Raw genomic sequence first — 13132 nt, forward strand, 5'->3', positions numbered from 1 at the left:
ACATAAGGTTTCCAGATCTGGTCAGCAACAGACCATAGATCCGAACAAATAATGGCACACATGGCAAACACATAGCATTTAGCACATAAGGGCATTTTAGGCATCTTCCCTAAAATAAACTAGTGCTCGTGTCCAAAATATGGTAGACACTCATCTCACAATCATCACTTAGCATTCTAAGTTCAAGTCTAGAAATTCTATAATTTCTTAGTTCGCTTAAACTAATGCTCTGATACCAACTGTGACATCCCCATATTTCTCGGCCAGAAAAGACCGATTTAATTTATGCTTTTTAAAATAAAATCAGAGAAATCTTTTTATAAGATATTGCGGAATTGGTCCCCAAACAATATATGATAAAAGTTTATCAAAATCCTTCATTAAGAAGGTATATATTTTCCATATATATATATCAAAACCTCGGGATGTCATGTTCCGATACAGATCAAAAGCATAAACAAGACATTATAAGCCTTTCAACAGTTATTTACAACTACTGGCCTATAATCCAAAAATCTCTCGTCGTCCTCCGACTATGCTCGGGGTCCACTACTTGTAATCATAAAACTGAGTGGGTCAGGCTTGGGAGCCTGGTGAGCATATAGGGTTTTCAACCCACAATAATAATATACTTATTAAGTTCACCAATCAACAATAACCCTGATTACCCATTCCCGTTGTCCTCACTTTACGTCCCTAAACACCTATCACAAGGGACCTAGCCTAAGGATTATCATCGGGATGGACACTACTGCTAAGGGGTTTCCTCAGCCATACATGTCCTTAAGGCAACCATGAGGGGGATGAAGTATGCCAATGAACATTTAATTCATCAACACCTACAAGTTGCGAACCTGCTAGTGTTCCACTGGACTATCTAGAAAGTCCGTGGTCGTCATCTATACTTTGCTAGATGACTACAACAACAACAACAACATCGACATCGAGGCCTCTCACCATTTTAACACACATCAACTATTTCATCTACCCATGTTTTACCCAACTAGATAAAAATCATATACAGTTTAAAACTTGTATAAAACATCAATTCAACAGTCACCTCGAATAAACAATTAGCATATTTACACATAACACGTATTTCAAGGTAAATACTTCATATCTATGTGTAAATTGAAAGTAACTACACACTCACATGATTTGATGATAATCGGGCAGCAATTCGTTTCCTAAAACGATCGTTTCTAATAAAACCGGGAGTTTTATTGAGAAACCGGGCTTTCTAAAAGTCGGGCTTCGAAACCGAAAAGATAAATTTTCCGGGCTTCTCGGGCACTTCGTGGGGTATTCCGGGCTTTACAATCGATACCGGGGCTTTGCGGGATGTTAATATGAAGAAAATATGGGTTTAGGGGCTAAATATGGCAAAATTCCAAAAATACCCGGGAGGTCTCGCACCCTTCTATTTATAGGGGCGAGGCTTCTGATCGGATGGTCAGGAGGGAGGCACGCGTCGCAGATCCGAAGCTCGTAGAGGGGGATGGCTCGGACATGGCTCGCACATGGTCTGCGCATGCGAGGGCTCGCTGGCAGCTTCCGATTGGACCGCGGCTTACTGGCGCACATGCGAGGTTCGGAGTTAGGTGCGAGGCTTGGAGCTAGGTGCGAGGCTCGGACACACGCGGCAGCTGGGCGAAGCTTCGGCTGGGGAGCTGGCTGCTTCGGATTGGGCCTCCTCCTCGGTCGAATCAGAAGAGGACACGGGGCAGTCTCGCATGCGAGGGAAGGCAACACGTCTTGCCAGGTGGCTTCGGTGACTCAGCAGGTTCCGGATACGTGGCACATGCGAAGCGAGGACACGTGGCACTTCCGGGTGAAGCCTATTTATGTGAAATTTCTCGAATTTTGTGCCAAAACCTTCTAAAATTCATAACTTTCGCATACGAGCTCCGTTTTTGACGTTCTTTATATGCACGCGTAGCTAAAATTACGATCTACAACTTCCGTTTAGACTTCGTCGGCAAATTTTGACTTTAAATTTTATATTATTATTTTTAACAGACCGGGACAGGAAATCCGTTAAAAATTCATAACTTCTTCATCCGACGTCCGTTTTCGTCAGACTTTTTACCATTGTGCTCCTAATGACGAGACCTTCAATTCTCGTTTAGGTTGTGTCGGCTAAAAACCGCTTGATCTAAAATTCGAGTTTTTAGGTGTCTACTGCTACGCTGAAACTTCGAAAAATCATAACTTCCTCATACGAAGTCAGATTTGGGCGTTCTTTTTATCGAACTTCTCGGTTTAACGAATACTACGACTTTCGTTTACATTACTAAGGCTAAAAAGTAGTTTATCAAAAACTCACTTTTTACGACATTCAGCACCGTGCCGGTTTTGTCGCGAAACTTCGACAGGTCATAACTTCTTCGTTATAACTCGGATTTTGGTATTCTTTATATCCCCGAAATCCTTGTTTCGACCACTACAACTTTATGTAAAGATATCGGGCTTATCTCATACTTTAATTTTGACGCTTATTTTTATTCTTAATTAATTAAGCCCGAATAATTAAGCATAAAACACATAATTCACATAAAATTCACATAACTCCTTTTCATTTCTTCAAAATGAGTTACAAAGGTTAACCTAGACTATCAACTCAATATAAATGCCTAGGCTAGAAACACGAGTGTTACAACAAGATCAAAATCACACAAGGATGAGGAATGTTAGGCTTTCTAGGGTTTATGAGTTTGAGGGACTGGTAAACAGGCTAGGTTTTAGGACATAATGATGTATTTATATGACTTAAACCCTAAAAATTAGGGTTTTGGGTCAGCTCGTGTATGCTGTGCGTACACACATCAACCCCCCACATCCAATGTTGTCACTACGCCATGCGTACGCCAAGCTTACGCCTAGTGTATGTCCTCATTCAAACCACTCACTAACGGACCAACTCAATAAGGTCCAACTCAAATAGTCCAACATTACTCTCATAGTCCAACAATTAATTACAAAAAAATAAATTATTTAGCATTACCTCGAACCACGGATTTTACAGGTTTTCTCCCTCACTATTTGGAGTCATTATTTGTATGGGGTTAGGTGCACTATTTATACTAATCACAAGATTCTGAGATATCTGATGGATTAGCCAAACCTGAACATGTGACAATGGATGTGGTTGGATGTGGTGAAGGATTATGATTACGAGATCTTGTATCACCCTGGGAAGGCCAATGTTGTGGTTGACGCCTTGAGTCACAAGGCTACAAGTACACCTATCGGAGATTTGTGTTTGAGAATAGTCATTGTTTCACCACTGTTGGATATGATCAAGGAAGCTTAAGTGGAAGGGTTGAAAAAAGGAAAATTGGAAGGAAGAAAGGATTAAGGGTTCGATTCCATTATTTTTTAAGGATAGTCGTGGGTTATTGACTCAGTGTGGCAGGGTTTGGGTCGTGGTCGCTGGTGAAGTTAGGCAAACATTACTGGAGGAAGCTCATAAATCAAAGTTCTTGATCCATCCGAGGGCCACAAATATCTATAGAAATTGGAGATTGAGCTACTGGTGACCCTGTATGAAGAAGGAAATAACATGGTTTGTAGATCGGTGCTTGAATTGTTGGAAAGTCAAGGCTAAACATCATATACCCCACGACAAGATGCAGTCGTTACCCATTCCCATGTAGAAATGGGAAGAGATTACTATTGATTTTATCACGAAGTTTCCTAGGATGGTGCGATGGGTAGCTTCTATCGGGATGATTGTTGATAGATTGACTAAAACTCATTTTATACCAATTACTGAGAGTATTTTTGCCGAGAAATTGGCGGACATTTACATCAAGGAGGTGGTTGTTCCTCATGGGGTTCCAGTTTCTAAGGTCTCTGACCGCGAAGTCTGTTTCACCTCCAAATTTTGGTGGAAGGTGCATGAGGAGTTGGGTACTCAGCTGCATTTCAGCATATCATACTACCCCCAGACCGACAAGCAGAGTAAGTGAACTATTCAGACTCTTGAGGATATGCTTAGGGCATGTGTGTTAGATTTTAGCGGGAGTTGAGATACCTACCTTCCATTGGTCGAGTTCTCCTACAACAACAGTTATCACGCCAGTATCAATCAACCTCCTTTCGAGATGCTTTATGGGAGGAAATGTTGGACCCATGTTTGTTAGGGTGACGTCGGGCATCGAGTTATGGGGAGTACTAAGGTAGTGCTTAAGACCACCGAGTTGATACAGTAGGTGTGCGGACGGCTGTAGACCATATAGAGTCGCCAGAAGAGTTATGCCAACTAGAAGCGTTTCAACCTTGAGTTCTAGGTTGGGGATTTTGTGCTTATGAAGGTGTCACCTTCGAAAGGGTCATTCGGTGTAACATCCAGATTCTCAGGTATATTATTTTAATCTTTTATTTTTGGAGGTTGTGAGGGGACTCGGCGAGTTGGTGCTTAGATTCGCCGAGTAGGGTCGCGGATTCTATCCGGGTTCATGGTTGGACTCGGTGAGTTCATGAGGTGGACTCAGCGAGTCCACACTGTTTAATGAAACCCTAATTTCCTGGGTTTGGGACCTATTTAAAGGCCCTTAGGGCCGTCATTTGCGGCTACGAAACCCCAGAGAGAAACCCTAAAGGAGCTAGAGCGTTTGTGAGAGAATAGGAGCCATTTCTTGATCTTTGTGGTTGATTCTTGCAAAAAGGAGGTGTTTCCAGCTTAGAGGAGACCAAGGAGGTTGTGCATCTGTGGATTTCGAGCAAGAGACTTCATCTTTGAGGTATTATATCACCCCTTTATCTGTTTTGTGGAAGGAATCCATAGATGTAGAGTTTTATGACCTTTATTGGGAGAAGATTGTGAGGATATGGCCCTATTCACTTTGATACTTCAGATCTGGACCCATAGTGGTCTATAGAGCTTATCTCAGCTTGCTTTATGTTGAGATATGGAGGTGTTGAGCTAAGAATATTACTTTTGGGGCTAAATCATCAAGTGAAGCCTCCTAGACGTCCCATGAGTGTCAAGATTCGAACTTTACGTGTTTATCATGCTTGGGAAGGTCAAATCTATGGATTCAAGGAACAGATCTGACCTCAGGAGGCCATTTGAGTTTGTGAATGGCATGAACTCGCCGAGTGCAAGGGTAGACTCGACAAGTAGGGTTAGGGTTTCCCGTGAATCACTCAGTGAGTGGACTTGCCGAGTTGGGGGAATAACTTAGTGAGTCAGTGGGGGATTAGAGGACTAGAGTTCAAAGTGGAACTCGCCGAGTTGATCTTGAGACTCAGCGAGTTGAGTCGGGGTGGCCCCGCGATTCATGCCAGGTGTGACTTGTCGAGCAAGGGGAGGAACTCGACGTGCCAAGCGATACTATAGAGTTAGTGGACACGTGTAGACTCGCCGAGTCGCCCAAGTGCACTCGACGAGTCGGGTCAAAGTTTGACCGTTGACTTTTGTTGACTTCTAGGATTTGGTCAATAATGTGGCCTTTGAGTCAAAGAGGGGTAAAATGGTCTTTTGCCCTTCTGAGGGTGCCAAGAGAGGATTGAGTCTAGTCCCGAGAGATATATTTATGAGAGTATTTACTTTATGTGATTAGGCGGAGGCTAGATCGCATTTCTACCGAGTCAGAGATTTACCGAGACAACTGAGGTGAGTCTTCTCACTATACTGTACCTGGAAGGGTACCTATGTGTGACCAGAAGGTCTGGTATGCTATGAGATGTATGTATCGTATGCTATGAGTTTCCTGTTTTGTATGCACTATGTATGTGATATGGATGCTATGCTTGATATGGGACGGAAGGCATTATGATGTGGACCGGAAGGTCAGGGAATTATGGACCGGAAGGTCGACACAAGTAGGACCGGAAGGTTTACCAGGTTGGGACGGAAGTCCCCTGAGACACATGGACCGGAAGGTCGTGTGGAGTATGGCCTGGAAAGGCGTATGTGTGTAAGTGGTATATTGGGGAACTCACTAAGCTTCTGGCTTATAGTGTTATGTGTAATGTGTTTCAGGTACTAGTGAGGACCGTGGGAAGGCGCCGGCATGACTCGTACACACACACATATGCGGACTGGATATGTTTGATCTTGGGATTTGATATGTTTTGTATTATGACCATGTTACATTAGATTTTATGGTTTGTCTTAAATGAAATTATGTTTAAAGAAATGAAAAATTGTTTTGAAAATTTACGTTGTTACATTCGGTCTCGGAAGTGGGGCAAGTTGGGCCCCAGGTACATTGGTCCTTTCAGGATTATCGCTCGGGTGGGCGAGGTTGCATACCGATTGGACCTACCTGACAAGCTCAACCAGATCCATAACACCTTCCATGTCTCTCAACTGCAAAAGTGCCTAGCAGATGATTTTGTAGTAGTTTCATTGGATAATATTTAGGTGGATGAGCATCTGAACTACGTGGAGAGACCAGTTGCGATACTTGACAGGAACACGAAGACCTTACACAACAATGTGGTGGGATTGGTGAAGGTGCAATGGCAGAACCGGAAGGGTTCCAAATGGGCATGGGAACCCGAGGAGGAAATGAGGGAGCATTACCCCCGAGTTATTTCCAACAGCGAACTTCAAGGATGAATTCTAATTCAAGTGAGGGAGAGTTGTAACATCTGTATCCTTTGAAGTATTCTTATTTTATTTATATAAATTAAATGTTAAGTATGAGTTGCCACGGCGTGGTGGAAGCACCACCACGGCGTGGCATGTTTGGAATGTTCGTAGGTCTTAAGTTGGTTCCAACGACGTGGAAACATGTTGGCCATTACCTGGTGACCATCTGATGATAAAACCCTATTTTTTGGGTATTTAAAGGAAAGTATGGGCTAGTGTTTGTTTACCCTCAGCCTCCATCACTCTCAAACCTCATAACCCTAACCCTAATCCCTTTTGGTGATCTTTGAATTCATATTGGTGATTCTTAAGTTCTGTTTGGTGTATTGGTACATTTTGAAGGAAGTAGAGGATGGTTTTGTAGCAAGAAGCCAGCAAGCAACACTGCCTAATCTCTGAAAGTACCTTGCTGGACTATTTGTATGGTTTCTTGTTCTAATATTTTAGTTCCTTCTTAGTGTATTTAAGGTTTTTTTTTGCATTTAGAACCCCTTGGTGGATTTTGAGTGAAGCAAAGAGATAAAGTTTACAACTTTATGATTTCTCTAAGTCCCAAAAACATTATATCTCATAGATCTAGGAATTTGTTGTGGTTTGTAAAACATGCATGAGTTTGAGTCCTTTTCACCCACATCTTTGACCTAAAATGGAAGAGGCATGCAAGGACACGTATGTCCATATATCACCAATCTTTATGACCAATTAGGTGAAGGAAAACCTTATGGAAAGTTTAGAGGAGTGTCTTTGGTGATTAAGGGCTTAATGGCTAGGTCTTGCTTCTTAAAGCCTTTAAGGGCCTCGGTTTAGAGATATTGTCTTATTGAGATGTCTTAACGGATAAAGTTAGAAACTTTATCCATCAAGACCATGGTAAGGATCAAACTTGGGTTTTGGAGCCCTTGGAATTAGCAGAAAGCAGCATTACTCAATTAAGTTGTTCAGACCAATTGCCACGACGTGGCGACTGGGGGATTAGTCGACTATTTTGTCATTTTGTGCCCACGACATGGCCACTAGGAGGCCACAATGTGGAGTATTGATTTTGGAAATTTTGACTTCGACTTGACCGTTGACTTTGAGGGTTGAAATTTTGACCTAGTTGACTCTTGGTCAAATTGCTTGTTTTGATGGATAGACTGAGGATTCATCTTGTGTGGTTATCTAGGTGGCGTTTAGAACCTATTTCCTGATTTTCTGATCCGTTGACTTTTGACTGCAATTGTGAGGTGGGTCTTCTTACTATACTATGTAGGATGCTATCTATCTTTGTGATACTTGCATGATAGACCCTGAGGTAGTCTGTGGCATTTTCATGAAATACCATGAGGGTAGCCCATGGAAATGGTATGAAAGACCATGGGTGTAGCCATGACTCTTGTATGCAAGACCTTGGGGTAGCCCATGTAAATGTATGTATGATATGTGGTATCTTGGGGAACTCACTAAACTCCATGCATCTGGTTTTGTGGTTTAACATTTGTAAGTACTTCCAGTTCTATAGGGAAGGGTCTGCCTGACATGACTGCACAACATCCTCCTTATGATTTCTGCATTGGTGGTTAGTTTACTCTGGTGATTTTGATACATTGTACTATAATTGGTTTGAAACACATGATGTATGTTTTTGATGCTTTTATAAATGAAAATTTTTATCAGTATTTTTGGGATGTTACACCTCCCTATAGCAATGCTAAAAGGAGTAAATGATTCTTTTAGAAAGAATACATACATGGATATCATACACATTTAGAAAAGGCTTGTAATAAAAGGACTTTCTCATACCCATGTCATTAACTATGGTCCTTATCATACTTATTACATTAACTATGATCAAACCTTTTAACGAGTAGCTATGATTAGATCAACAAGGATATTATTTACTATAACTTCATATTCTTAATATGAGGTATAGCTAATAGATTTCAGGAAAGACCGTTTTTCTGAATAGACATTTACTAGAAGATATTTATATAGCTTAACCCAGAGGTTTTCTTAATCCATATTATCCTAACAAAATGTGTAATGCTTAAGATCCACTTGTGGATATAAAGCAAACATCTGAAGGTTGGAATCATCATTTTAGTATGAAAACACAAGGTATGCTTTTATATCAAATTGAAGATAACATTTATGTTTACTAAGAACTAGTGGGAGCATAGTAATATTCCTAATATTGTATGAATGAGACATACTTAATCATGAGGAATTACATTCTGACCATGCCAGGCTTTTTCACCTTGACTTAGAATGTATTTCTAAGATGAAAGACTTAGGAATGACAAACATTCTTGGAATGTAAAATCTACACAGATAGATAAAGATGAATGTTTATGTAACACCTCAAATTTCAAGACAAACTTTTCATTTTTAATTCTCAAAATATTACTCATAAATTCAAGTCATCACATAAATTGTAAGTTATTATCAAAACAATATTAGAGTATCCCAAAATCCTCCAATCTCCATAAGCCGACGGATATGTACAATCATGCCTCCGCCTTTACGAAATCTACAGAAGTACCTGAAACACATTTAAATCAACATGGTAAGCACGAAGCTTATTGAGTTCCCCAAAATACCACATACACAAATAATAAGCCTCTCATGGCTATATCTCGGTACGGACCCTCCTGTCATGTGTCTCAGTGAGGACCCTCCGGTCTCACGGCTCGGTATGGACCCTCCGGTCATGTGTCTCAGTGAAGACCCTCCGGTCTCACAGCTCGGTATGGACCCTCCAGTTATAGCTCAACATATATACAGAATAATATAATAGCATTAGTCATAAACACAAAATGCATAATAACACATAAAGCAGATAAGACCCTCCAGTCAGTAATACAAATAATACCCTTCGGTCGATAATATAAATAAGACCCTCCGGTTAACAACATAGATAAGACCCTCTGGTCAATAACACAAATAAGACCCTCCGGTCACTCATGCATTACCACACATGTAAGAATAGTGAGAAAATACACCTCAATGCTTCACGATTAATCCTACATTGTCGTTGCTGCTGCTAACCACTCCCGATCTGAGCCAAACACCCAACGCCATGTATCTCTTCTTTTACTAGCCAAAAACCACGAAATTGTGGACTTCCCATCTCCATATTTTCTCTAGTTTTTGTCTCTTGTAGTGTTAAGATCAAAGTAGGAAGCATTTGATACTTTACTTGAACTCTCCTTTAGAACAAAACCTTTGTTTTGTTCTTAAAGGCTTAAGAGATTATTTTATTACAAGATATAGACTAACATCTTATCAAGTTTCCTAAATGTTGGTGGATATTTCTAGAAAGCTTCTTCCTTGTAGATTAAAGCCATCTTCATTAACTTCCTGATTTCCAAAAGGAACCAAAGTCTTCAAAGGTTGTTTCATTTCTTCTTCTTTGGTTATGTTTAATCTCTCTAAGTTCTTGCAAAATGATCTTCTGGTGGGAATAAAACTCGTTTTAATTGTACCCATAATACTAGAAAGTGAGTTAACCCCCCAACCCACCCACCCACACACAAATAAATCCATCTCTCAAAGCATGTTCTTAGTTCAAAAGGACGTCCCCAACTAATAAACTATCATAACGATAAAAAGTAACATATATTTTTAAATAATATACATATGTATAACATAGCACAAAAGGGAAAACACAAGTATAATACTCATTTTGGCGACAATTGTTCCAAGGTATGTGTATTCACCTTAAGTCATAAGCTTACAATCACCAAATATATTCTAATCTCGAGCTCTAACACTTCCAACTCCAAAACCTCCCAATCAACCACCTAATATCATTAGAAGGTGTCAAATGACCAAAATACCATTCTATGGGTCAACTTAACATTCTAATCTCAAATACTCTTAATTTTATGTAAGGTTAATTTAGGATGCCAAAAGAGACCAAAGGGTGATCTAGAATCTACACCAAAGATCACAATCATAAAAATGGAATAAACATGATTTCAGGATTATTTTTCATTTAGCCAACCAACTTCCAATAACACTCCAAAACAACTCAAATGACTCAAGGAAATTAACATGGGATTAAATACTTCCAAAGAGCATAAGAAATGATCACTAGTTGGTTCATATCCTTGATATCACCTTAAAACGTCGACATTTTATAAAAATTATTTTAATCGACAAAGAGGATAAAAACTCCAAAAAATAAAGGAGTCGCTTTAAAAGGAAAATTCTTTGATTCCATACTTACAATAAACACACCAAAACCACTTCATGAGGAAATAAGGATGTTATGAAAGCTTTAAAGTTGGAATATAACTTAATACCCAAACACAATATTTCATTGAACGTTTACAATTCATTTGAACACTAATTAAGACACCAAATAAGCTTATTAATTCCAATTCCTCAAAGAATTCTTGAATACCAAAACTAGACAAGATGATACGTTTAAAGTAGGAATTCAAGCTTGGAACATGGTTCCATAATCATCAAAGTTGAAATCCAGAATTAAAGTAAAGTTTCATTCAACATAGTATAATCTCACCATGAGACAAGGATTGATAATGTATCATATACTGGAATGGAAACACATAATATAACATAATATCAACTTAAATCATTATTTGAAACCATAAATCTCGATCTAGAACAGTTTGGGTTTGGAAATACCCAATTCATTACATGGAAGCAAAACTTGAATCAAACTCTACAAATCTCACCATTAGCTTTGAATTAACAAGTAGATCATGGATTTGAAAGGACATAAGCAATCTAATCACAAATCCAAGCTCATATCATTGCATGGAACCAATAGCCTGAATTAATAAATCCTAGAAAGGACAATACCCAAATTAACACCATTAGAACTCAGATTTGATTCAAACATCATGGAAACTCACCACAAGCCAAAAGGTTGAAAAATAGATCATTTATTGAATGAAAATGTACCATCTAACCATAAACTTAAGCTCATATAATTTCCTAAAGCTTCAAATTTGGATTTGAAGATCTGGGGTTTTAGAAACCCATGAAATCATATTCGAACTCACAAATCTCCTAACTGTTTGTTAGTTGGAGTTTGAAGATAAATCAAGGAGTTAAACTACATTGAAAATTTATCAATGATCACTCAATTTAATCATAAACTCGGATTTCACCATTGATGGTTAAGAAAATTCATCAAAACAACCCCAATCTCACAAATCTCACAACCATTTTTTTGGTTGGAGCTTGGAGATACATTAAGGAAAGAAACTACAAAATTAATTTTATATAAACATCACCAATAGAGCAATAAATTTTGGATTTTACTTCAACATGAATCCTATTCGAATTTAGAGAAAATAGGGAAGAAATATACCGTAGATGCAAGATTATTCAAAAGGTTTGAGCAAGGATTCATCAAGCAAATTCAATCACCAAAACACCATGATTTAAGAGGGAAAAATTGATTATAGAGGTGGGAGGAAGGTTGGACTCTAGATGGAAATAAGTGAATAGATAATAGGAGAAAAACAACAAAAAAATGTTGATATGCCTACACGGCGTTAAAAGCGCGGGCCGCGGAGCTCTTACTCTAAAATTTCCAGATTTACATTTTTGGTCCCCACTCAAAATTCTTTTCATATTTGGTGCCTAACTTGGCTAGAAATCAATTAAAAATTATCTTTTGTCTAAAATTGGTCATCCCCTACCATAACTTTACCAAACCTAGTCCGTGACACTTATTTTGTAACGTTTGCACATTCGGGCTAGTCAATTTAGAGACAATAAGCGTCAAAAATGACTTTTTGATGGAAGATTATTTCGAATAAATAATCTTAACCAAGTTATAGTATATGTCAAGGGTTCCGTACTTATAAAGAATACTGAAATCCGAGTTATAACGAAGAAGTTATGACCTGCCGCAGTTTCGCGACAAAACCAGCACGACGATGTGTGACGTAAAAAGTGAGTTTGCGATAAAATACTTTTTATCCTTAGTGATCTAAAAGAAAAACGTAGTACACGTTAAAACGAGATCGTGTATGAAAAGAACGTCCAAATCTGACTTCGTATGAAGAAATTATGATTTTTCTAAGATTTAGCATAGCAGTGCACAACCCGGAATTCGAATTACAGATCAATCGATTTTTAGCCGATACATCCTAAATGAGAATTGAAGATCTCATTAGTAGGATCTCAACGATATAAATACAGTCGAAAACAGATGTCGGATGAAAAAGTTATGAAGTTTTAACGGACTTTACCTGTCCAGGCCTGTGAAAATATAACTTTAAAAATAAAGTCAAAATTAGTCAATGGAGTCTAAACAAAAGTTGTAGAATACATTACCACCTACGCGTGGTTATGAAGAACGTCAAAAATGGAGCTCGTATACGAAAGTTACAAAATTTAGAAATCGGGAATGAGCTAATGCGAGGAGGTTGACATGGCCAAATCTCGGCCGTTGCTAGCTCCCCACAGACTTCGCTTCGGATCGCAACACGTTTCCCCTCATACACAGAGCATACCTCCGAGGAACACCCAATGTAACCGAGGATCAACGTCCTATAAATAGCACAC

The sequence above is a fragment of the Lactuca sativa genome, chromosome 5 (assembly GCF_002870075.4).
Source record: "Lactuca sativa cultivar Salinas chromosome 5, Lsat_Salinas_v11, whole genome shotgun sequence".
Taxonomy (NCBI): domain Eukaryota; kingdom Viridiplantae; phylum Streptophyta; class Magnoliopsida; order Asterales; family Asteraceae; genus Lactuca; species Lactuca sativa.